The sequence below is a fragment of the Condylostylus longicornis genome, unplaced genomic scaffold (genome assembly GCF_029603195.1).
Source record: "Condylostylus longicornis isolate FDR11 unplaced genomic scaffold, ASM2960319v2 ptg000018l, whole genome shotgun sequence".
Taxonomy (NCBI): Eukaryota; Metazoa; Arthropoda; class Insecta; order Diptera; family Dolichopodidae; genus Condylostylus; species Condylostylus longicornis.
Genome location: NW_026577987.1, coordinates 4,872,576 through 4,897,069, shown reverse-complemented (window position 1 = coordinate 4,897,069; position 24,494 = coordinate 4,872,576).

Genomic DNA, 24,494 nt, shown 5'->3' with positions numbered 1-24,494 from the left:
GAAGCGTTTGTACATTTACGTTTACTGGAAATTTTATTGCATATTTAAGAGGATTTTTAAATTCTAAGTATATAACGATTGTTTATAATATTTTGTTGCTATATTATGAATTTATTATCAATATCATAGTTATACTCATTACCCGCTATATAAATAACATATTTATATATATGAAAACATTAATATACGAGTGCGAAATGACATACAAATATATCAATTCAAAAATAATATCAATTCAAAATTTTTAAAAATAAATTTTTTTAAAAATTTTGAATTACACAAGAAATTTGAAGCTCATCATTACTGTACATTCATAGCTGTGCTAACAACACAAAAAAAATCTTGTTTATTTTTTATGCTTAATATCTGAATATACTTGACTTGTGTACTAACTGTACTAATTTTGATAATTACTGATGCTAAATGTCCGTGTTTCATGGTGTTCTCACTAACTAATAGTTCAAGATTGTATGCACTTTTATTTATTATCTTTACTGTATAATAATTGTATTGAACTTGGTTTGATTTAAGCATATCCTATTATCCTACCTCTCCTCTACTAAACTAATCAGCTTTCCTAACATACGAGATACTTATACTATTTTGAGCAAAATGACGGAGTTTTAATTTCTCTTTCGAACTTGCTTGCTTAATTTGCCAATTAATTTTAGTTTTCAAACATCGTGATAACCTTGCTTAAATTGACTTTTTTTGCTAAATTTATTGAAGTATTTGAAATTTTGCGAATTCTTGTGTGTTTCACGTTGACAAGATGTTGTTGATGGCTCTTCACTTGCGGGCTAATAGTTGTGGATGGTGTACACTATTATTATTATTATTATTATTATTATTATTATTATTATTATTATTATTACATGTTTAAATATTCATTATATATTATAAAATACAAAAATTTATTAACACTGCCATTGATTTGAAATGGAAAGTTTTCGTATTTAATTAAAACGCTAAGGTTTATTACAATAAAATAATTTAGCAATCACACAAACAGTAGACTATAGAATATATGGAAATTATAAGGGATTGTGAACGACTATGTATGTATATGTTGGAATGTGATTTTTATACCGTGAAATTTCGGATGTTCTAGTGAATAATATCAAAAAATCCATGAAAATTTGTAAGAAAATTTATGGAAATTGCGATCAAAACTCTAAAATATACAATTTTTAATAAAATCAGAAGTAAATTTATCAACGTAGTCTAAATTTATTTAACAAACTAATATAAGCTTAGCGAGCTTACCAATTCACCCAAAGACTACTGTTAACCTCCAACAAATTTAGAATGGTATTGTATAATTCTTCTCACTTATTTAAAATTTAAATTCCATATTGAATTCGTTGAATTTTATTTTAGGAAAAAAATTTTTTCAAAATTTACCTAAATGTAAATCAAATATTTCCGGACGACATATTCATAAAATCTGTTTCATTTCTACACTTATAGAGACTATAAAATTTTATAATTTCATAAATCTTAAATAACTAAATATTATGATAATGCAATTCAGACAAAAATTTTCAAATGAAACCTAAAAATTAAATTAAAATGTGACTATAAATAAATAAAGTCGAATTTAACACGTTTAGAAAATCATAAATCATTAAATTGCAATTATACCAATCCAAAAATAAAATTATTTTATGTTTATGATCGTATAAACAGAAATTCTAATGAACTAATAAGTGAAATATATTTGGAATTTGGAAAATTTGTGATTGAAATTAGTGAGCAATAATGCGATATACTAAGATAATCCTATTTAGATGAATTTTTATTCCATAATTAAGCATTGAACATTTGATATGAATCTGTTTCCAAATAAATTTTTAAACTACAAAAATAAAAATGCTTTACCAATTTTTTAAAAATTTTTTGAATTTTTAATACAAGCCAGAATAAGACTGAAATTAGAATGTGGAAAAATGTGTGTTTATTTATTGCTGATTAAACTACAATAATTTCAATCCTTTTATCAATTAGCAAGTATAATAATTAAAGGTGCGTGGAAATCAACGTAACTTTAAGTAAGTTCAACTTTTTATTGTAAAATATTTTATAACATTATATTTAAGGTAAATAGGTAAACTCGCTTATAATGCTTACTTTAAAATTAAATCTTGTCCCAAACTCTTCTTATGTATTTAAATAATAGTGAACAAAAATTATGTAAAACTGTTTAACTACAAAACTAAAAAGAAATTCAGAACAAAAACATATAAGTAAACTTTAACGTTTCAAACTTTTTCTAAACAATTTAGATGAAACGATAATAAAAAAAATCTGATGTGATCAGCACTCGGTTAAGCCGAATTTGAGATGCACGCGTACACTCACAGACAAACCGACAGACCGACTGACCGACAGATTGCTAAAAATAGTTTACTTACACTTCCCTACTATGGAGAAGTGCATTCTCACCGAAAACTCAATATGCAAAATTTGTTGCCATCACGTAGTCTCCCTTATTGTGTGCAATGTGGTCAGTAAAAAGAATAAGTCTAAACGGCTAAAATCTTTTAAGTTATATAAAACAAGCAAAAATAAAAAAATGTAATTATAAGTGGAAGTAAATTTCAAATTTAAAGTTCGAGGTTTTAAGTCTTTCTTCCTGTTATGAATTTATGAAAATTTATTAGGCGACAAAAAATTATGAAAATTTTTATTTTCACTTTTATGAATATTGGCAATAATGAAGTTAAGCAATTCTTTAACCAGTTAGGAAAACTTTGAAATAGTTAGGTATTCTGTATACCTGAAAAAAAATAATTTATGTGTATTTCTCTTCCTAATTTCCTAAAAGGTCGAATACAGACGGATATTAAGATACAAAACCATTTAAACTAATGGAATTGATCGATTTTGAAATTTTTCACAAAACTCATATTAGGTAATATAGATTCTTAAAATTATTATTCAAATAAAAAGATGGATGAAAAATATATTGAAAAATTTAAAATATACCTAAATTAAAAGCAAGTCGTTCGCATGAGAAGTAGTAAAATTTAAATACGTGATATTAATAATGATTTACACGTTTTTCGTAACTGGTTTACTAAGCATAAATTAATCGTAAGTGATAAGACTAAACTAATGTTTTTTAACCTCACTCAGCAGGACAATCCTGATGTAGATTTTGTTTTTCATGATTCTAATTGTAAGCGTTTTGTTAGGAATAGGGAGCTTAATATGAATTCAGGTGATATTTTCTTTTGCAGTCCTGGGTGTTTTTTTATTGAAAAAGTTGAAAATTTCAGGTATCTTGGTGTTATTATCGATAGAAAGTTTAATTGGTCGCAACATACTTCTAAGCTGAAATCATACTTCCGCTGTACATCAAGACATTTCTATCAACTGAAAAAGTTATGTTCAGTAGACGTGCTTAAAATGTTTTATTACGGTGTTTTTCATTCTAAGTTGCAGTACGGCATGAGTTGCTGGGGGGGCGCCTACAAAAATAAAATTAACCCTCTTTTAATATTGCAAAAATCTGTCATCAGAAATATATGCGGCATGAATAGAGATTCTCATAGCATCGAACTGTTTAGATCTTTAAAAATTCTTCCGGTTAGACAGCTATATTATTACAAAGTATTGAAGATTTTTTTTATGAGAGGTGGCTATCTTAATAGTAGGATTTCTAATGCCTATGACTTGCGTTCTAATCAAAGGTTCTTTGCAATTACTCCAGCATTTCGAACTACAAACTATCGGAATTTTTATGATATTGTGTCTTCTCGTTTATTCAATATGTTACCTGAATCAATACGTTTGCTTAGGCGTAAAGAAATTTTCCTAACTAAAGTAAAATATTGGCTTCTAAACTTTGACCACAGCGAAATTGAGAGTTTGTTATTAACTTTAGCATAATCATATATTATTCATATATTATACTTTTGTTCAGTTTCCATTATTTCTTGGTTTTTTTTTTTAAACATATATGGCATTAAACACTGGTTCCATGAACTATTTAATGCTTTTTCTTATTCTTCTAGTTAGTATGTATATTTTTACAATTAAATCAAAATTGCTTTTTTTTTTTTCATATATAAGATTTTGTAAGAATTTGAATTTAAAAATTTGTATGTATATTATTAATCAAAATTTTATATGCTTGTAATTTGGTTTTGTATTTAGTTTTAAGATGATAATTGTATTACTATTGTAACTAGAATGAATAAAGTTTATTTACTTACTTACTTACTTACTAATACAGTAGCCACTATACTTTTCAGCGTGATTGGCCAAAAACTCTGTAAAAAACTTCCAAATATTTAATCATTTTCAAAGCGTTATTGCAACCGAATTACCATATTAGTAAAAGTACCTTGAATAATTTATAATATAATTTATGAGAGGATCAATATGAAAAGCCTGGAGGTATGCAATTTTGTATAATTTTATTTCAATAATTACAAAATATTTTTAAAGTTTTTTTGAGCCCAGTTTTTTTTTTTTTAAAAAAGAGTAGATTAAAATGTATAATAATTAGCAGTAAATCCGGTTTTTCTGATACTACACCAATATATTTTGTCCTTTGTTCCAAAATTACCTTTATAAAGAGTTTTATAATAAAATATTTATAGAAAATGTAATTAGTATCGTAGTTGTAAATAACAAACGGCGAATTAAATTTTTAATATTAGCCTAGGTTAATATGCGCTCACATCTAAATTCAGTCAACCTCTTATAAAGTCTATGCATTTCATTTATAACCAGAAGAACGAGATTTTCTACGAGAAGATGATTTTCAAACATTAAAAATTAACTTTGTACAATCTGTGACATATTTGCAATAAAAAAAAAAAAAACAAAAAAAGTTCTAAATTCAGACACGCTTTACACAATTTTTGTATTAGCATAAAAACCAAACAATACGTTTGGTTTTTATGCTAAGCTAGCAACTTCAACACTTACTTATAAAATTATCTACATTGTTTTAAATTTGCAAAACATGTAAAGTTCATGAATTTGCAAAACAATTCGAAATATTTTTCCCAATTGTGCTATAATTTATTTCGGGCATTTTAATATTATTGGACCTACCCAAAACAAAAAAAAAATCACTTACAATTTTGATTTTCAAGAAAAATGCATATTTGAAAACTTAACCAAAAACAAATTTTTTTTTTGTTTTTCATTTCTGATTAATAAAATTAATGAAGTGAAATGACAAAAGCTAATTTATTGCAAAAGCATATACTCGTATAAAACATAATAAGAAAATATGAAGTAGAAAATGATTACGAATTCCAACGTTTGAAATGAAAATATTTTTAAACCATATTGGGTGGTTTTCAAATAGCCACTTTAAGTTCATATTATCCTAGACTTCCATACATTAAAATAGTTTACCTAGATTCTGCATTCACATCATGAGTACGAGTGACATGATAGCAAGAAAGCAATTTTATAGAGTCAAATACAATTCGCAGTAACAAAAAAGAAAAAACAGAAAAAGCCACAATTATATTTCCACTTGGCTGATTTCCATTTGAATTTACATTTGAATTTTCTTTTAAGTGGAATTTCACACTTTTTGTAGGTACCTTTTTTTTGACAAAAAAAAAAAAAACAAATATGAGTCAATTATGAATAATATGAAAATTTCAGGCTAGCATTCATTTGAATATTTCTGAAAACGCGTTATATCAAAGGCAAGACCTAATATTGCAGAGAAGAAAGTGGTGTACAAAACAAAATTTTCTAGTTTTCATTATTTTTGTATTCTTTGTTTTGTTTTTTCTTTGTATTGAATTCAATAAAAATGACAAAAATTACACTTTAGAAATCGAAATCACAAAATAATCGTAAACATTTTTAAAAGTACATGGGTAAATGTTAAAGTGTTTAATTGTACAAGTTAAAGTGGAACGTGTTAAACTGACCGTTAAGTGGTAAAAAAAAAATCAAGACTAAAATTTATTTTTTAAAGTTTCGTTTCTTTTTCACTTTTCTGACAAATTAACACACCTTAATTGAATTCGGATATTACAAAAAAAAAAAAACAAAAATAAAAAAGTTGAAAAAGGAAAAGAGAACACTTTTTATGCAGTTTTGACTTTTTTCTCGTTATCTCTGCGGTTTTTCTCTTAAATTGTTTTTTTTTTTGTTGTTTTTGTCTGAAACCACAAATATGCAAAAGTTCTGAAGTAAAGCATTTTTGTCGATTTAAATGACTAACTAATATTGTTTTAAACTAATTTTGAGTGATGGTTTCAAAATTTTCAGTTCTCCTAACCGAACTGTTGTTCAAGCATATCGAAGCATATGTTTGGAGCATTAGCCAAAATCACAAATCGAGCTGATACTAAATTATGGTAAACATATTCCTAAATGTACATATTCCTAAAAGAGGAAGCAAATGAAAACTTCTTACACAGTGTATTGCTTTGGGTAAAATTTACTTTGTGAAAGATGATGTTGTGTTAAATCATTTTGTAATATCTTAAACGCTGTTGGAAATTTTAAAGTTTTTTAAAAATTCTTCCGAATTTTCCGAAAATTTCCCCACTTCTGCTATATAATTTTTAAGCGGGAATTTGTCAAAATTAAAAAATTCCCTTCAAATATAAAAAAGATGCAGATTGAGGTTGGATTCAAATTATTTTTAATTAAAATTTAAAAATAATTGGGCAAATTTTCAAAATAAACTCTACGGGGTTGAGCTCCAACTATTTACATAGTTGAATAAATTCCTTTACAACATACAAAAACTTATATATGTATACCCTTGAATTCTTATGACTCGAAATTATAGTACATGCGGATAGCAATCATTTGGCTAATTTTTCATAATGGAAAATTAATTATTTATTGTTCCAAAATTCAATTATGAAAATTTTTGTTAAATTTTTATTATCGATTATTATTGTTATTTAAATTTGCAATCAATTTTTCAATATGACTAAATTCGAAATGTATGTATGGATATATCAAGGTATTTTCATAAATATATATACATACATTATGTATGCATATGAACATTTCCATAGGTAGCGTGTATCAATGTTCTTTTTGTTCGATTTTTCTTTAATGGTCTTAAAAAGTTAGATGAAATTATTTTATAGACGCCTACATTCATATTTTTTTGAAAAATTATTTTATTCTAGTAATTACACTCTATAATATTAATGTTCGGTATCTGGAAAATTGAAAAAGAAAAACCAAAATGTAATAATGGTAATTTCGAAAGAATTGAAAACGAAATTAAATGAAATTAGATTGGGTAACAGTTAACTATAGGATACGTGTGCTCTTATATAAGAAGTGCACAAAACTACCTTAATATTAAAACGCTTTCTATAAGCACAAAAGTCTCACAATTTGTATTTTTGCAACTTGAATAACTATAAAATTGATTTCATGAAGATACTAGATAAATTATCTATAACAAAATCGCTCAATTATAGCTATGTACTTTGATTTTCAATATAGAAGACGCAGAAAACAATATAAAAATAAGTTTTTTATAGGAGTTGGAGAAACTATTTGGTTAAAAGTAAACGTATTCAAAGTTCATTACTGTGTGGAAGTTCTGCGTGGGAACGCTATGCGCTTAAGGTGCTTGAAAAAGAAGTAAATTTATTTTTAAACCATTCGCTAACAGGAGACAAAAAGGAAATTTACTTACTTCTATTTTTGGAACAAACTAATTGAAAATAATAAGTTGAGAAGCTAAAATAGTTTATATTTTCCAAATAAATTCCAAATTTCACATTTGCCATAGAAAATATTTAGACTTTAAGTATTTTTATCACAACCATTATATAAGGGATAGCAAATTGTTTATAAGTCGTCAAATAAAATTGTAATCGGAATTGATATCGCTACTTGCATCAATGTAAATGTACATATACACAAATATGAATATTTCTATTATAAATATTTCAAATGACGGCGCTCAATATGTTAATTCAAGTGTTAAATTTTTTTTTTTGTTACTTTATAAAGTTTTAATAATTGCATTATGATTATAATAGAAAAACTTGAACTAATGAGGAATAAATGTTATAGGTGGGTGGCAATACTATGGTGATCAATATAACACAACACTACATTATAATAATTGCATATCTATATTCATATGAATTTTAGATCTCTATTTTTCAAAATCTAAAGGTGTAAAAATTGAATATTAATCAGGTTAAAATTTTCGATTAAAAACGCGAAAAATTCAGAAAAAAAATATGCAGAAATTCCGAGGAAAATGACAAATTTTGATAAACACAAGCTGCGGTTTTATGTCAGTTGCAACGCCAGAAAAACGAATAGATAAAGTTTTTGTCACTTAATGGAATTTTAAGTTGAAATTTTTTAGATTAAGAAAAATTATAATATTAGGAATTCTTTGTCAGATATAAATTAAAAAAAAGACAATAAAGGAAACAAGATTAAAATTTTGCAGTGCTCTGCAGAAACTTTTGTATTTTTGAAAAAAAAAATTAATAAATATTTTTAAAATTAAAATATTTTATGTGTGGCTTCCCACAAAGACAAATTAATCGAAAAATATATATGTATGTACTATACAAGAAAATAATTTTATTGTAGTACAGAAATAGTATAACAATTTTCCATAAATTATTTGTATAATTACTACAATATATTGAAATCATAATATAAGAATATTATGCTACAATTAAATGATATATGAAGACTAAATTGGTTGCACAACACTTAATATAATTCATAATAAATAAGGGTGATCAGTTATTTGTAGTTAAAACTCTTGTAAATTTATAAAATTCAGTATAGAAGGGTGCTATAGCTATTGTTATGGCATCATAATAAATAGACCTGTTACACAAAGACAAAGAAATACTCGAGTGCCCTATACTTCTTGTTTGGCATTAAAATTATTTAAAATACTAAAACTAAATTATTTTTTTACAAATTTCCAAAATGACACAAAAAGAAGCAATAAAAAATATGTAAATATGACAATCAGTGTACTTTAACCATCTTAAGATTGTGTTCAACAAAAACTTTTAACAAAAAATTTTAAACTTTTAATATTCGTGATCAAATATTTTATCTTAGAAAATTAAAAGAACAAAAGTAATAATCTAATAATCAAAATTAAAAACTATTTTGCCAAAATTAAATGAATCTATACTTAAGATTAATAAGTTTCATGCAAAAAATTGTCTATGGGAATCGATTATTTAACTTGGAACTTGCAACTCAAATTATATTGTGGACCCAGCTCGAATAATAAGTTTCATTTCACAAATGAATTAAATTTTTTCCTTTTATTATGCATTAAAATTTAATCGAATCTTTTTATATTTCAAATACAAATCTTTAAAAAAAATATGCTTTTACTTTAAAAATTTTAATTGTTAAGCTGTCGATGTTGTTAATATTTCATAAAATGTCAAAGCAGATGAATGATTGTTGAATTTTCTCAAGCTATATAAAGCTTGATAAGGTTTTTTAAGCGAGTGCATAACATATCAAACGTATAATATTTAAAGTGAGGGCTCCCAGATAAACTAACTTACGTAAAAGAGCCGTTCAGAGGAATGTACTTTCACATTAAAATTGATTAAAATTTTTTAAATTAAATAGCAAAATTTTATTGAATGAAAAATACTAAACCAAACTCCAGTAGCTTTGATTCATTCTGCAAATTCTTTGATATGAAAAGTTCAAAAGAACATAATGCGCACGTTTCATATTTCCAGAAACTATTTAAACCTTCAATTCCTAATTTGAAAAAAAAATTTAAATAATGCTGGTGTAACTGGTTTAGCTGCTGTTCCATTATTACTTAATTTTATACTTACTTGTTTTTGCAACTAACTTGTTTAGTCACTTACTGCTGCACCTACAATTATACTACTATTATCTCTGTATTTTTATAATTTCACGACTTCTGGGACTGATACATAAATATTCTGTTCTTATTTTTCTTTTTTTTTTCTCTCAATTAAGCTAAAGCAAAAAGCTATAATGTTAACAAAAAAGAGCTCTTACAGTTGGTATCATAATCAAGAAAAATATGTAATTATCGTATAAGTTCTCAATAAAAACAAAAACAAAAAAGCAAAGTTGTTATTTTTACTTTTTAACAGTTTATTTTTCTCTTTAATAATAATTATAACTGCATATTCTCTATATTAAAATTTTTAATACCGCCAATTTGTGTTGATTTTGTTGTTTTTATTCTTATTTTATTAGAAGTTGTATAAGAGTTAAGTTTATAATGGCCTTGTACATTTGCCACGAATTTCGATTTAAAAAGATTTGTAGTTTATTGGGTTGTTTCGCGTTTTAGTTAATTTTTTTTTTTATTTGCATTTTTTTGCTATTGCTATTGCTTTTGCACTCGATTAAATATGGAAAAAGAAAAAAATATTGTTAAATATTAAATAGATGAAATAGACTGATTAAACCCATTAAATCAATTTTTTTATGTTCTAATAATATTTAAACTACATTTGACACAGTGAAAAATGATATCACATTATAATGTAAAGCAGGTATTCACATAGTATTAAGGCATTTCAGTAAAAAAATTGTAGTTTCATTATTAGGGGTGAGCCCGAGCTTTCTAATTTTTTATTTAATTTTAATTATACAAAAGAGTTCTTACATCATTTCGATTATTTATTATATTTTACACAGTAGCTGATTCTCTGAGTTCATGATCTAATTAATTTTGCAGTTTTATAAAAATAAGTTCAATCACTGTTTAATTGTCTGAATAAATGAATATATGAAACCTGAAAATATTTTAAATAAGGTTACCTATTTATTATACTGAGAAATTCAATAAAATTAAACTCCCAATTTTGCGACATATTAATTGAGAACAACCTTTAATACTTATAATTTATTTCAGAAAGTGGCGCCCAACGTGGGGATGCTTGAGCTAATGACCGATGCGTGTTAAAAGATTGTAAAAGGAAATAGAAATTTGTTACATCCTAAAAATATAAGGAAATTCCGAAAGAGTTGTACCAATATAAACAATTCATCAACTTTTTGAAAAATTTAAAGCAAGTTGTCGTAATATTTTTGCTACTACCTAAAAAATATTTCCGCTATAATTGTATGTTTAACCCTGATCACTAACCAAAACACTATTTGCAGTTATATATAATTATTTAGAAAAATACCTAGCATACTATTTCATTTGACTTTTTTTCGATTTAAAATCAACCTAAACCACATTTGTTTTAATAGTTATTTAAATTTTTCTTATTGTGTTAAATGCATTTTTTAAAAACTAATCTAGAGGAAAAACTAAAGTTGGTTAAAACTTTATAGAAATAATAATTTTGTTTTAGTTTTAATTATTTCTAAAGCACGTATACAATTAGCATAAAGTAAAAGGTATTAATAAAATTTAATAAACTCCGAATACTTTATTTCAACGTTAATTTTAGGGGTAGTGGTTAAAAATTTTTCTTTTTCTCGAAACCATGTAGAGTTTTGTTATTAAGCTTATAAAATAGCTAGTAGTTAAGAAAATGAAATAGAAAATTTATTATTGCAATTCAATGCACCTATAAATTAAAGCTCATGACAATGTTTAATGAAATGTTAAATTAAAGCTGCGAAAAATTTTCAATATGAATTTTGTTTAAAATTTTTGTTTATTCGCCATTTTTTTCATATTAAGAATAAAACTACAATGTTGGCATAGGTTTTAAATAGATAAATTACATTTTGATTAGTTTTAAATTGCTAGCAGTTCATATTCGGTTTATTTTTTGAAAAGAGTAATGAGTATAAATTCTTATTATGAAATTTTGTTAATAGTTTTAAATTTATTTTTAAGTCTATAACAAAAAATTATAGAGAAAATACTTAAAAAGCAAGTCTGAAATATGAGCTTCAAAAATAAATATAATTGACCACTTCAAATGCTGAAAATATGTAATAATCGGAAAGGAGTGATTAACTCAAAACTCTTGTATTCCCACATTCTTATTATTTCAACCTATTCATAAATGAATTAATTAAAAAAAGTAGAAAATAGTGCTGTAAAAATGTCAAAGTGATTTTTATTTTTTTACCTTTAATGGTTATAAATACATATAATAGTAAAGGGTGAAGTAAGTTTTGATAATCCCTTTTATATTGAAACAATCATATATTACACTCTCGTATATCAATTATTTTTTGAGGACAGTTATAGGCTTTATGAAGATTTAAAAAATTTGCATATTAACTTTAACTGATCTTGAAAACTTATGGGTAACTTAAATAAAGACAGTTATAGAGTTAGTAGAGGCGTCTATTACACGTCTGTTACATTACAAAGACCCCATTGAGTGTTAAGTGAATTAGATTTTTGACATTTTCAGGGCTCAATTAAATTCTTAGACAGTTTTCATATTAGAATTCAAATTTTCTCATTTAAATTTCTCATTCTTTCTCAATTAATCATGTAAAAATTGAAAAATATCGAATTTTGAAACAAAATGGTTGAAATCCGCTTATTTATTTGAAATATTTGAAAGAGCGAGATACACATATGACTTGAAAAATATTGTTTTTAATTAAATGACAATATTATTGAGCGTAAGTGCAAAGCTGAGTTAGTGGGTGAGAAACAGAGATAATAGAATTAATAAATAATTTTCATTGATAGAGTTTCTTTGAGAGGATGCTTTTAGTGCTGAAAATATCAAGACCCTCTATCCTCTTGCATTAATCCAATATGAACAAATAATTTATTAAACCTTGAAAACGTTAAAATTTTAATAGACTAATCGTCAAAAGAATTTAATAATGTGTTTTTGTATTTAGATGTTGTTCTAATATTATTTAATCGTCTGCATTTTAATAAAACTATGCAAAGAGTAATTGATATTGCCTTGAAAATGGTCAAAACCTTTATAGCATTCTTGTATTTCAATGATTTATTACAAAAGTCGACGATACGTTTTAATAGCTTGATTCAAAAGGAACTTATTATTCTATATTTGAATAGTTTTCAGGTTAATTAAATTCGAAAATTAAGAAAATGAATTCGCATATAAATATTTGGTGGCCTTTTAACGTAATAAACGTATTTGGTGGCCCTTTCTTTTTGACCAAAATCCTTACAAGATAATCGAGTTGTTAGAAAAAAAAACCTAGAGGAGGTTCTTTAGATACACATATTATCCATTTGGATTGGAACGCAAAATAGATTATTTTTTCGGGTCTAGAGGACAAGTCATCCCAACTTGAACTCTGAAATTTAAATAACAATTTCCTTTGAATTGCTCCCGCCTTTAAATTTCAGTTCCTAAGTTAAAATTCTTAAGACATAAAACAATTTAATTGACGCCATATTTCCACAATAAAATGCAAAATTTTCTAAAAAAATTTCAATATTTGAAAGAGTTTAGCAGTTTACAACATCATAGACGTGAAAATGAAACCAAAAAGTATTCTTTAAAAGACTGCGCACGCAAAATATTTTTAAACTGTCAATAAATTTTTACTCGTGTTTGCTTTTTTTTTTCCTATTTCAAATTTTCTTTCTTGAAAAAAAAAAATAATGACATTTTTTTTACTCTATTATCACTATAAGTATCTAATTTGTTAAATGACAGAATCATGACAGAACGTTCTAATAACATTTTATCTATTTACTTTTTTCAATTAAACACCAAAATCAGAATGTTGGCGTGTAGAAATCATTTGACATTTCTTTCGAGAACAACAACAAAAAACAAACAATATTTAGACATAATGGACATTTCGAGTATATTTATTTCAATCAAAATCACAGCATTTCATGCACGCAATCTCTTACTTGTTTTTCCCTATTTCGAATTTTTTATTTTAATTCTTATTTATTCGCTATTACATTCGAATTTAAGATGAAATTTAATAGCTATTGAATAGTTAGTAGTAATGTATGTCACGCATTTTAATTCGAGTATCAAACTATTTTCAAATAAAGTGTAAAAAAAAGGAAGAAGAAAAATATCAAAATTTAATAAACAATATTTTGTAGCTAAAATAGTATTGAATTATTCATGAACAGTAGTGGAATAGCAGAACCGCAAAAAATAATAAAACAGATTTTCATTAAAATTATTGAAGTCTATAATGACTTTCTTACCTTCAATTTGCTTCTGTCAATGTTGACACCTCTTTCTGTCAAATTGTTTTTGATATTTTTTAAAGTTTATAATTTTAAAATGAAGTTCATAATAATTTTTTTGAATTAATCGTGCACAGATAATAGTGTAGTATTTCCTAGTCGCCCTCCAGCCGTTTCTAAAATAATTTTTTTTTTATTATTGCTACTTGGAATTCTCAGTGAAATTTCAGATATTTTGTTATTTATTTCTAAGTAGCAAAAACATCTATTATGACAAGTCGAGTGTTGGAAAAAATTATTTGATTTTTATAAAGGAAGAGAAAATAATTTAATTTAAAATTTTAAAAATTAAAATACTTACGTATACATTAAGTGTAAGGAACCGCCTAACATTTCAAAAACAAAATATGCAATTTAATGGTAAAATTTGTAATTTGTTTTATTTTTATTTTTTTAAAATTCTTGATATTTTATTACAAATATTTTATAATGATTATTTATATACCTACATATGTATATATAGTAGTGTTATGCACATTATTTTTATTACCTATAGTATATGATAAAGTAGCTATAAATTTTACTTCTAATAGAGTATAAATGTTGCTTGAAATCGACTTGTGTGCACAATTGCACAATTATTAAACCGGAGCAAGTATAAATCCATTACGCCTTTGTAACATTGCAATTTTTATTGCAATTTTTCTTTTTCATTTTCTTTTTATTCCCATAGACTTTAATTTTTTTTTTACTCTGACTGAGTGTTTTTTATGGCCTCCTACCTTCATGTGCATGAAATTTTTATATATGAAATTCAACATTTTTCTGAAATTTTACTCATTTTCTTTTTAGTTTTTGAAAATTTTATATTTTAAATGGAAAAAAATAATTTTTCCATGATTATATGTATGTAGTGAATAGCTATGTGCATATTACGTTGAACAGAACTTAAATAACCCCTTCGAATATTTTGAACAAAATTGATTTATAATGTGTCAGGGTAATTTATTGATGATTATTTCCTATATGAAATATGATAATAGCATTGATCACAATTTTAGTTGAATTTCAAATGTTTAATAATCAACACGTTCGAAAAATACTAAACGACATTTATATTGCAGTTCATCATAAATTCAGTAATGCGACAAATATTGGGAGAAATAGTTTGAAGTTACAGTCTATGATAGTAGCATGAAAATATGAAAGTTAACTATTACCTTTTTGGGGATCAACGTTTCCAATACCAAAAAATTTTTAAGTTAACACAGAATTTGATTCGAAATCTCGAGAATGCAACTATGCTAACGTTTTCTTATATACATACCAAGAGAAAAGAGAATAGCTTTGATTGAGTATTTTTCTAAAACTGATGAATTTAGAAAACTAGGTGTAAATTAGTTAATATTTTGTTCTCTTATGAAAACTTCACATTTCTCTTAATTCAAGAGGTTTCAGATCAAAATTGTCAATTTGTATTTATTCTTGAAAAATAACTTATACTGGAATAAGTAATTTATACTACTATAAGTACATACTAGAAAAAGTACTGTGATGTTTTAATAGTATATCTAATATAATATGTAGATATCACACCATTTTTGCTCTCTAAAACAAAAATAACATGGCGCTAGAACAAAACTTTCCTTATTTTCGGTTAATTCATTGTGCGTCAGAGCGATCAATTCTTTTCATAATATGATGTACATAAATACAAATTTTGTATATTACATTGTATTTGAAATATCAATTTTGCCCACCCATGTAGCGCCACATGTCCTCATCTAATAAAGTACATTCCGCTTGAGTATTTATAACCGCATTTAATGTGAATTTGTAATACAACATAATTCCTGAAGATATTTATAAAATTTCAAAAATTGTAAGGAATAAATATGAATAACTTCGTAAATTTGCATAAATCCACCCACATTCTTTAAAAACAATATTATAATAACACCATGTATCAATAGATATTTCCTTAATTAAAAATGGTACAAATTTAAGATCGTGTCTTCGTATTGAAAATAATATCAGTGTATATAGCATTGAAATATCAGTGTGTATTTTTCGACGAATAAATGAGTTCCAAAACAGACAGGATTCATTATTTAATTTAATTTTTGTTTCTTTGTTTTTCAATTCTGTTAGTGACATGCACTGAACAAAATTATTTGACATAATATTTTTCAAAATGTCATCTAGACAACTAGCAGTTATTTTATTATGTTTCTGTTTCTTTCATGTTTGAAAAGAAATGAATCTTTCTGTTGTGCTAGTGATTTAATTTGTAAATTGGAATCGTTCATTTTTTTTGAAGAAAGATGAAGTTTATTTAAATTTTTAACAAAGCATTAAATAAATTAAATATTTCGTACTTCATGAGTTCAACATTTTATGTCAAAACTATATCATCATAAGTGTTGGCGCTAATATTATCACTTAATATTCTGTCATTTCAAATTTTTTAAAAGTATGAAAAAATATTTAATCTCCAATATACACAAAGGTGCCTAAAATGCAATTCTTGTGGATTTTCAATAATACGACGTATTAAACACATACTTTTATAAAAAATGCTCTGATATTGATTACAGCTTTATAAATTCATTTATTTATTGTCACATTTGAATAAATGATGTTGTTTTTTTTATTATAATTCCGTTGTTTGATTACGGCGCACAAACCTCATATGTACTCGTACATATGTATGAAATAGCAAAATAAAAAAAAATAAATAAGAAAATGGAAGAATAATATTTTAAAAACCTAAAATATCTGTGCAACGTGTCACCTGAGGGCGTAATAGAGACAATGAGCGCAAAAAAAAATTTTAAAATTAAGCGACACATATTGTACCGCAAGCAAACAAAAAATAGTAACAATAACAAAAAATAAAACAACTAATATATAAACGAAAGTGGTATAATTTTTCGTTATGTCAAATTCATTTTCATTCTTGTTATTGTTGTTGTTGTATTAAATGCAATACTTTAGCTTAAAGTGTCAATAAAAACCGAGCGGTTATTTCTCTCTTTTATTGAATTTAAAGTTTCAATATTCATTTGTACTGTAACTAATGATTGTTATTACATGTACTGAACCATATCGTACCTACATGCATAAAATAGCTTAATAAAATAATGAATTATATTAACATACATATACATACATAAATGTATACGTTATTATATAAAATATTCAAATATGTATGAGGAGTGAAAATGTAGTCATGTAAGTTTTTATAATGAAAAATTGAATGTAAAAGGTGACAACAGTTTACTCTAAGTCCAATCTGTAGTAATTGATTTTTTTTTTAAATTTTTTTTATTCAATAAAATAGGTTGACACTGGACTCAAGTTCGCAAAACAAACCCGTGGTCACTCTAGTGCATGGTACTCTTATACAATTGTACAGTATTAATTATAATAATTGTCAAATTAGATTTGTTAGAATGTTTGAAAAAACATTTGCATATCTCAATTTTCGCAGAAAACTAGCTATATATTCACTTTATTGAAACTGCTTGCACGTTATTTTGCGAGGTATTGCTCCATTTGTCAAATTAATGTGTCAATACCAATCAACCGCGTACTGCGATTTACTTGTAATTGACGAAATTTGTTTTAATAGCGTATAACTTGAATTAAATGGTAATGTTAATGTGTTTCGCCTGCAATTAATTTCGCGTCTATCATGTCTCGAGCTTTTTTTTCAATTAACTTGTAACATACATAATAAGTTGCTCGTTTTAAATTTAAATGACCTTCTTTATTCAAGAGCAACCAAATTTTATTTTAAAACTGACGAACTCAAAATTGCCCCTTTTTTATAATACACTTTCAAATTTCAATAATTTTCAAAAAATTAACAGAACTTGAATTTTATATTTGACTAAATTTTCATAAAAAGTAATAAGCAATAAAAAAATTTTTTTAAAAAATGATAAAAGTTTAACATGAAAAGTTGTGTTTTTACACATAGTTATCGTTTATTCAATCCTTTTTTACCGTTTTTTATAGCAGTTTGGCTCTTTCATTATTTTTTATTTGTCACTTCTTAAATGTATTTGGAGTTTTTGTTTTTTCGTTTCAAAGAATGTGTACGATAAAATAACATAAATTCAATTTCATATTATGTACATATACATACTTACATTATATTGACATAAGTGTTACGTATATGTGTTGTAGCATATACATATAATGCGTGCGTTCGTTTTAAGTGTTAATTATAGTCCCATGTTTTAAAATATTTTCAATACAAACTTGTACATAAAGGAGCTTTTGATCTTCGCAGACTATAAATTGTGCTCAACAGAACAAAATTCTCATATACACAATTACACGAAGAAGGATTAGCAAATTGAAGTGAGACATTTTTCTAATACGCACCTAAATTTACTATCACACAGAAATTATTTGTGATATATCAAATAGAAGTGAAATATACTACAAAAAGGAACGCATCTAATACTATTATAGGGCAGTTTCGTATGTATTGGCAAAATGAAAAGTTCGCAACTCCTATTTGAAATAATTGTTACAGAGGAAATGTTGATAATTTGAAACAAGTCAACCCGGTCAATCGATCTATATTTTGCCACATAACTCATACATATTAATATTAAATTGACAGTTTCAAAATAGTTTTAACTCATTTTAATGTTTTTGTTTTCTATTTTTCCAAATTAAAAGAATTTTTTTTTTTTATTACCTTCTAACTTTTTTTAACTCAATTTACAACATTACACAATTTTTTGCATTTCTGTTTTAAACTGTTTTTCATATTTGGAGAGAAATAACTGATAATGTGGGGCAATTTCTTATACAATGAGTATTATGAGAATTTTTATGAAATTTTGTATTGGCTGATTGTTTCTCATAAAGTTCATATCTTCGGAATAACTAATACATTATGTTGTAAAATACATAATTATAATTTTTTGGTAAAAGTACAGAGTAAAATAATGTGCAAATCCTCCACATTCTAGTCCAGAGAACAGAATTAATTACAAAATATGAAATTATTTTAAAAATTTACTATAATTTATACATTTACATACATACATATATTTTGTAGTTAAGAAATTTTCTTTGATTAAGAGAAAGTTTGGAAGGCTGAACATGTTAACGCAGTTTATTCATTTTTCAATTGAATTGTAGTTCACTAACGTTAAAACTATGGTCGTCAAAATAATTTGACTCTAACATTAAAAAAAATAGAAATTTTTGAAGAAGTGGTTAATGCAATACGAACCTGTTTTTAGTGCATGAAACAAAATTCTATTTTTCCATTTTCGAATTCTCCGAACAAAGACCTATCTTAAAACTTAAAATTTTTTTCGGAAGTTGCAATTATACTGAGAAAAAATAACTAGCTAATATAAAATACAGTGGTTTTATTCTTGTTCTAGCTAATATAAAATACAGTGGTTCACATACAGTATAATTTTTTAAAACTTTCAAAATTTAAATAATTTTTTTATTTTCTGTTCTTATAACAACTAATTAAATTTTAGCCCGTTAATGAAAAATTTACTAAAATGAAAAATCTATGCATACATTAATCTATGTATGTATGTATGTATGTATTTTAAATATCAATATTCGACCCCACACTATTTAAATTTTAGTATCCATGAATAGCAAGTTTCTAATAAGAAGTCACTTTCACATTATTAAGATTGCACCAATTATTACGACATCAAAAGCAGAACTCAAACAAAATTAAATTGATTATGTAAGATTCTACTATGCTAATTATACTCGTATAAGATTCTACCACTTTACGTAATTTTTTTTGGTTTTATTATGTTACTGATTTATACACTTTAGTTACGGTATCTGCCCCCAGAATTCATTTTTGTCACTAATAGTGTCATGTGATAAAGAAAATTATTGAAACTGTGTACAAAATACCTATTCCTAGTTCATACGTATGTACATATGTATGTGTATATCATGTTGTTTATACGACACGTATGAACATATGTACAAAATCATATTCCAGTGTATGTAGTTTTTCTAATTCATACTAGCATTTTGACACTTAAAAAAATTATTTTTTTTTTTCAATTAGACTGGTTTTTAACATGATCTTTTGTTTTTTAATTTAACAAAACATTTGTAAAAAGTAAATTAATAGCTAATTGTGTTCTTGACGGTTTTTTTGTATTTGCAAAAAAAACTGTTGGCACCTTAAAGTTTTTTTGTTAGAACACGTGTTAACAGAATTTTAACAGATTTTATACATGATTATTAAAGAAGTATTTTTGGAAAATGAATTTGAAACGGAAAACAGTGTTACCGTTCATGTAATAAAAAAAAAACTGTGATGAACTGTTTAACTGCTCGAAAAAATAAAAATTTATAAAAATTACAGAATGCAAAATTACTTTCTATATAACATTGTTTTCGAGTGAGAAGAATTTCTTCGTATTGCGTGTCTCGTTTTTTAGCCCTTTGTCATGCTTCACTCTTTCCGTTCATCCAACCGTGGACTCGTTTATAAAATTATTACACGCTGGAAGACAGAAAGCTTAAATTACATAGGCTTAGACGTACATAGATCTTTTCTGGAAACTTATTTCATTAGAAGAAAATTTTTACCTATCTCCGCCTCTCTAAAAGTTTTAGCGCCTTAAAGACGTTAAAATCCCATTTTTTTAATATTATATTGTAACCGCATTAAGAATTTTTGAAATTTTGCAAACACAAAAAATTAGTAGTTGGTTTTTCCATCGACAGAACAGCATTATCGAACTAAACAAAAACAAAATGGCCGTTAAAACTTACCATTATCTAAAACCTATTTTGTTTGGTATTGTTTTTCTAAAAGTGAATTTATTTCTAAAAGTGGAAAAGTGTATGTAAATTTGTGTTGATCCTTGAAAAAATGTGTCAACTCAGACACCTTTACTTTTAACGAAAACCTGTCTAAGACGAAAAAATTTGTTTTCAATAAAAGAAGTTGAAAAAAATTTTGTTTCTTTTTCCTTTGGCAATTAGTCAGGAGTTTTACCAAGCAGGAATATTGAACAACTTATTTTTAATTCAATATAAATTAAAGTACTAAGAGCAAAAGATGAAGTTGATTTTAAAAATGTTGCCAAATTTGGTTTTTGTAAGATTTAAGGAAAAAAATGTGTAGATATATAGATAATATGTATAGGTTAGTTTCTATTTGTGTGTTTCCTTATAAATTTAAAGCTAGTAATAAATTAACTAATGTAGAAAACATAATTTAGGGAGTTGCTAATTATAACCGCAAATACACAAAAATAAACTCTTGAGACTTTTATGAACAAAATTATTTCTTTTGGTTACTCTTTGCTAATATAAAAATTATGAACAAAGGTCATTTTTATTTCACTTTGAAGTCATAATTAATATAAAAGTTATAAGCTTAGCACGAAGTGCAAATTCTGGTTTGATAGTACTTATTTAACAAGTTTTGAAGTTTTGTTTTTGGTAAAGCATATATTTTAGAATTAAATCACATTACAAGCTTTATTAACTTCTTGCCAAAATATTCATAACAGTAATTGCACAAATTTCTTACTTGCGATTTATTCAAAAGCCTACTTTTATCCGAAATTAAAATAATTTTAGTACTTGATTTACGAACTGTATGCCTTCGCACTTACATACATACGAGTATATACTTCTATTATCTTCCCAAGTGATATAAGAGCAATTTGCTACAAATATTTTAAAATCGTTGTGTATGTAAGTCTATCAAATATGCATATATGATTTATATAATCTAAAATTGTAAAATTTAAAAATTATTTTCTATAGTTTTAAAAATTTTTATACGGACGTTTATTAGATAACATGAAAACAAAAGAAAAGTTATCACAAAGTGCTACGCAGCCTCATTTTTATTCAACCAATTTTCATTATACTTACATACACACATAGTTACATATACATAATATAATGTGTAAAATGATAACAGTGACTGAACAGTTGAATATCTACTAGAATTTATACGATTTTAAACATCAGATTATTACTGTAATTCCTGCACATTTATGTAAAGAGGCGGACAGGTAAAGTTTTTTTTTTTTTCAATCTACACTTTATCAAAAGGTATTTAAAGGTAATTTTGTAGTGCATTTTCAAAACAGTTTTTTTTCTAAAGTGTTTTCCATTTTTTCTTTTTGATTATTCAAAGTTGTTATATCGTAGTCATTATAATCAGAAATTATTATAAGATGTGTAAAGTATAAAAAGCCCGATTGTACAACATCATAACAGCATTAACATATTAGAACAAGTGTTTTATTAAAATCAAAATATATAAGAAAAGAAAGCCCCCCAAAAATTACAAAAGAATTAAATTGAGTTTAGGTGTTTTTCTAATCTATACACTTATAAAATGTATGATGGATTTTAAATCGCTGGTGCTTTTGTGTATACATGTAACATTTTTGAAAGAAATTCTCGAATGGTATTATAAAATAGTATTTTTAAAATGAAATTTACTAAGGATACCATATTAGCTTCTATGATACCCATAGCAACATATTTGAGTAATATTTGAGTAACATAAAAAGTAATATTTGAGTTATGATAATGTATCGTGGAAATAAATCTCTGGTGCTGCAGCCAGTCAGGCTCAAATTGATTAAAATAGTTCAGTAATGAAGTGTAAAATCGAAATTTCATTTTATTTTATTTTACAACAATATCACAGCATTTCTAACTTCTTCATTATTTTTTTTGTAGGGAACTCCTCCACAATTTTTACAGTTGCGCTTATAAAATTTTGGAAGCAAATAGGTTAGAAATTATTTATTCACGTGGTATGGATATTAAACTACCAGAATTCGTACCGCTCGTAATTTTTACGCCATTGTTAACTCAAAATTGTTGATGTGCGCACAAAATAATATTGTATTCTAGTTAATTGATTCTATATGAATTACCAAAGATTCCATATAGTCGAGACAAAATTACTTGAAAACCTTCTTCCAAAAATTGATCAAACAATTTTCTTATTGTTTACAAGAACAACGATTAACAAAAATTTATATTTTCATTATCATAAGAAAAACTGTTAGAATATTGGTTATAAAATTAATTTTTTTCTTAAAATAAACTCAAGAATGTAAAAATTTGAACAGAAAAAGAAAACCAAATTTTTCTTTTATCGGGATAAAAAAAGAATACAAAAAATAAAATCCAAATATTCTTAAGTCGGATCGGCGTATAAGATATGAAAGTGTGTATCTTTGAGATTAATTTTATATTTATGACTTTTTAATGAGCTATAAGAAAATGATTACGATTTTTTTTTCTATTCGAAATAATTTTCTTTGAATTGCATTTGAATGGGTTATTATAAAAAAAAATTTGGTTTTTGAAGAACATTTTGTTATTACAATGAGTTTATTCGGACTTCAGGGCATAATAAAAAATTTATAAGTATATAGAAAACTTAACAAAAAAGAAATGGACAAAAAAAAATTTTTTTTTTGAATAAACTAAATAATCACAATACTACAAGTAAAACAAAATAAAATTCATTTTGAAGATCAACAAAATACCTACACCTTCTTTTCGCTCCAAAATTAAATAAGTTCTTCTCTTAATATTTTCGACTTTTATTATGAAAGATCTTATGCATGTTTGTATGTTGTAATATAGAAAAAATCAGGTCATAAATTTGACATTAACTTATTCATATTGTTCAGCTGAATAGTAAGCAGTGAGTTTCTTAAATAAAAATTTGGATGCATTTTAAATCTATGGGGGGTATATATAAATAAAAATTGTAGTTGAAATACAAACTAATAAAATAATTTCAACAATGAATATTTTTTTCATACTGAAGTAGTTTTATTAGATTAGGAAATAATTAAATTTCATTAACTAGTTTCTAATTTCAAAAAAGAAAAAGAAAGAAAAGAATTAAAACTTACAGTCAAAATAAAATTTCAAAGTACGATCAATGCTGCAAAGGCTTCAAAAATATTGAAACTTTGTTTTTGAAAAAAAAAAAAAGATTAGTTGCCTGGCAAAGATAACAAATTTAATTTATATTTGTGGAACTTTTTTCGTTTCAATTGAGTAAAAACTCAACAAGCTAATTTGATGTATTTTGTTTCATTTGTTGCAAGCGATATGCTTTAAGCATGCTAATACTCTTCTGCCGCAAAACCATAAATTTTCTGAAACTTTTGATTTCTTAAAATCGAAATCGATTCTCTTTTATAACTTTCCAGGAGTCCTTTTTTGCTCAATGGATGCAAAAATTACTTGTTTCCTTTAATTTTTAATCAATACTGGAGAATTGTTAGCTAAAACTGCAACCCACATAGTATTTGAAATAATAAAAATAATCTGTCTAAGTTGCATGGTTTAGTTACCCTAACTGGTTTTTTAAATTTATCCAAGTTTAAAG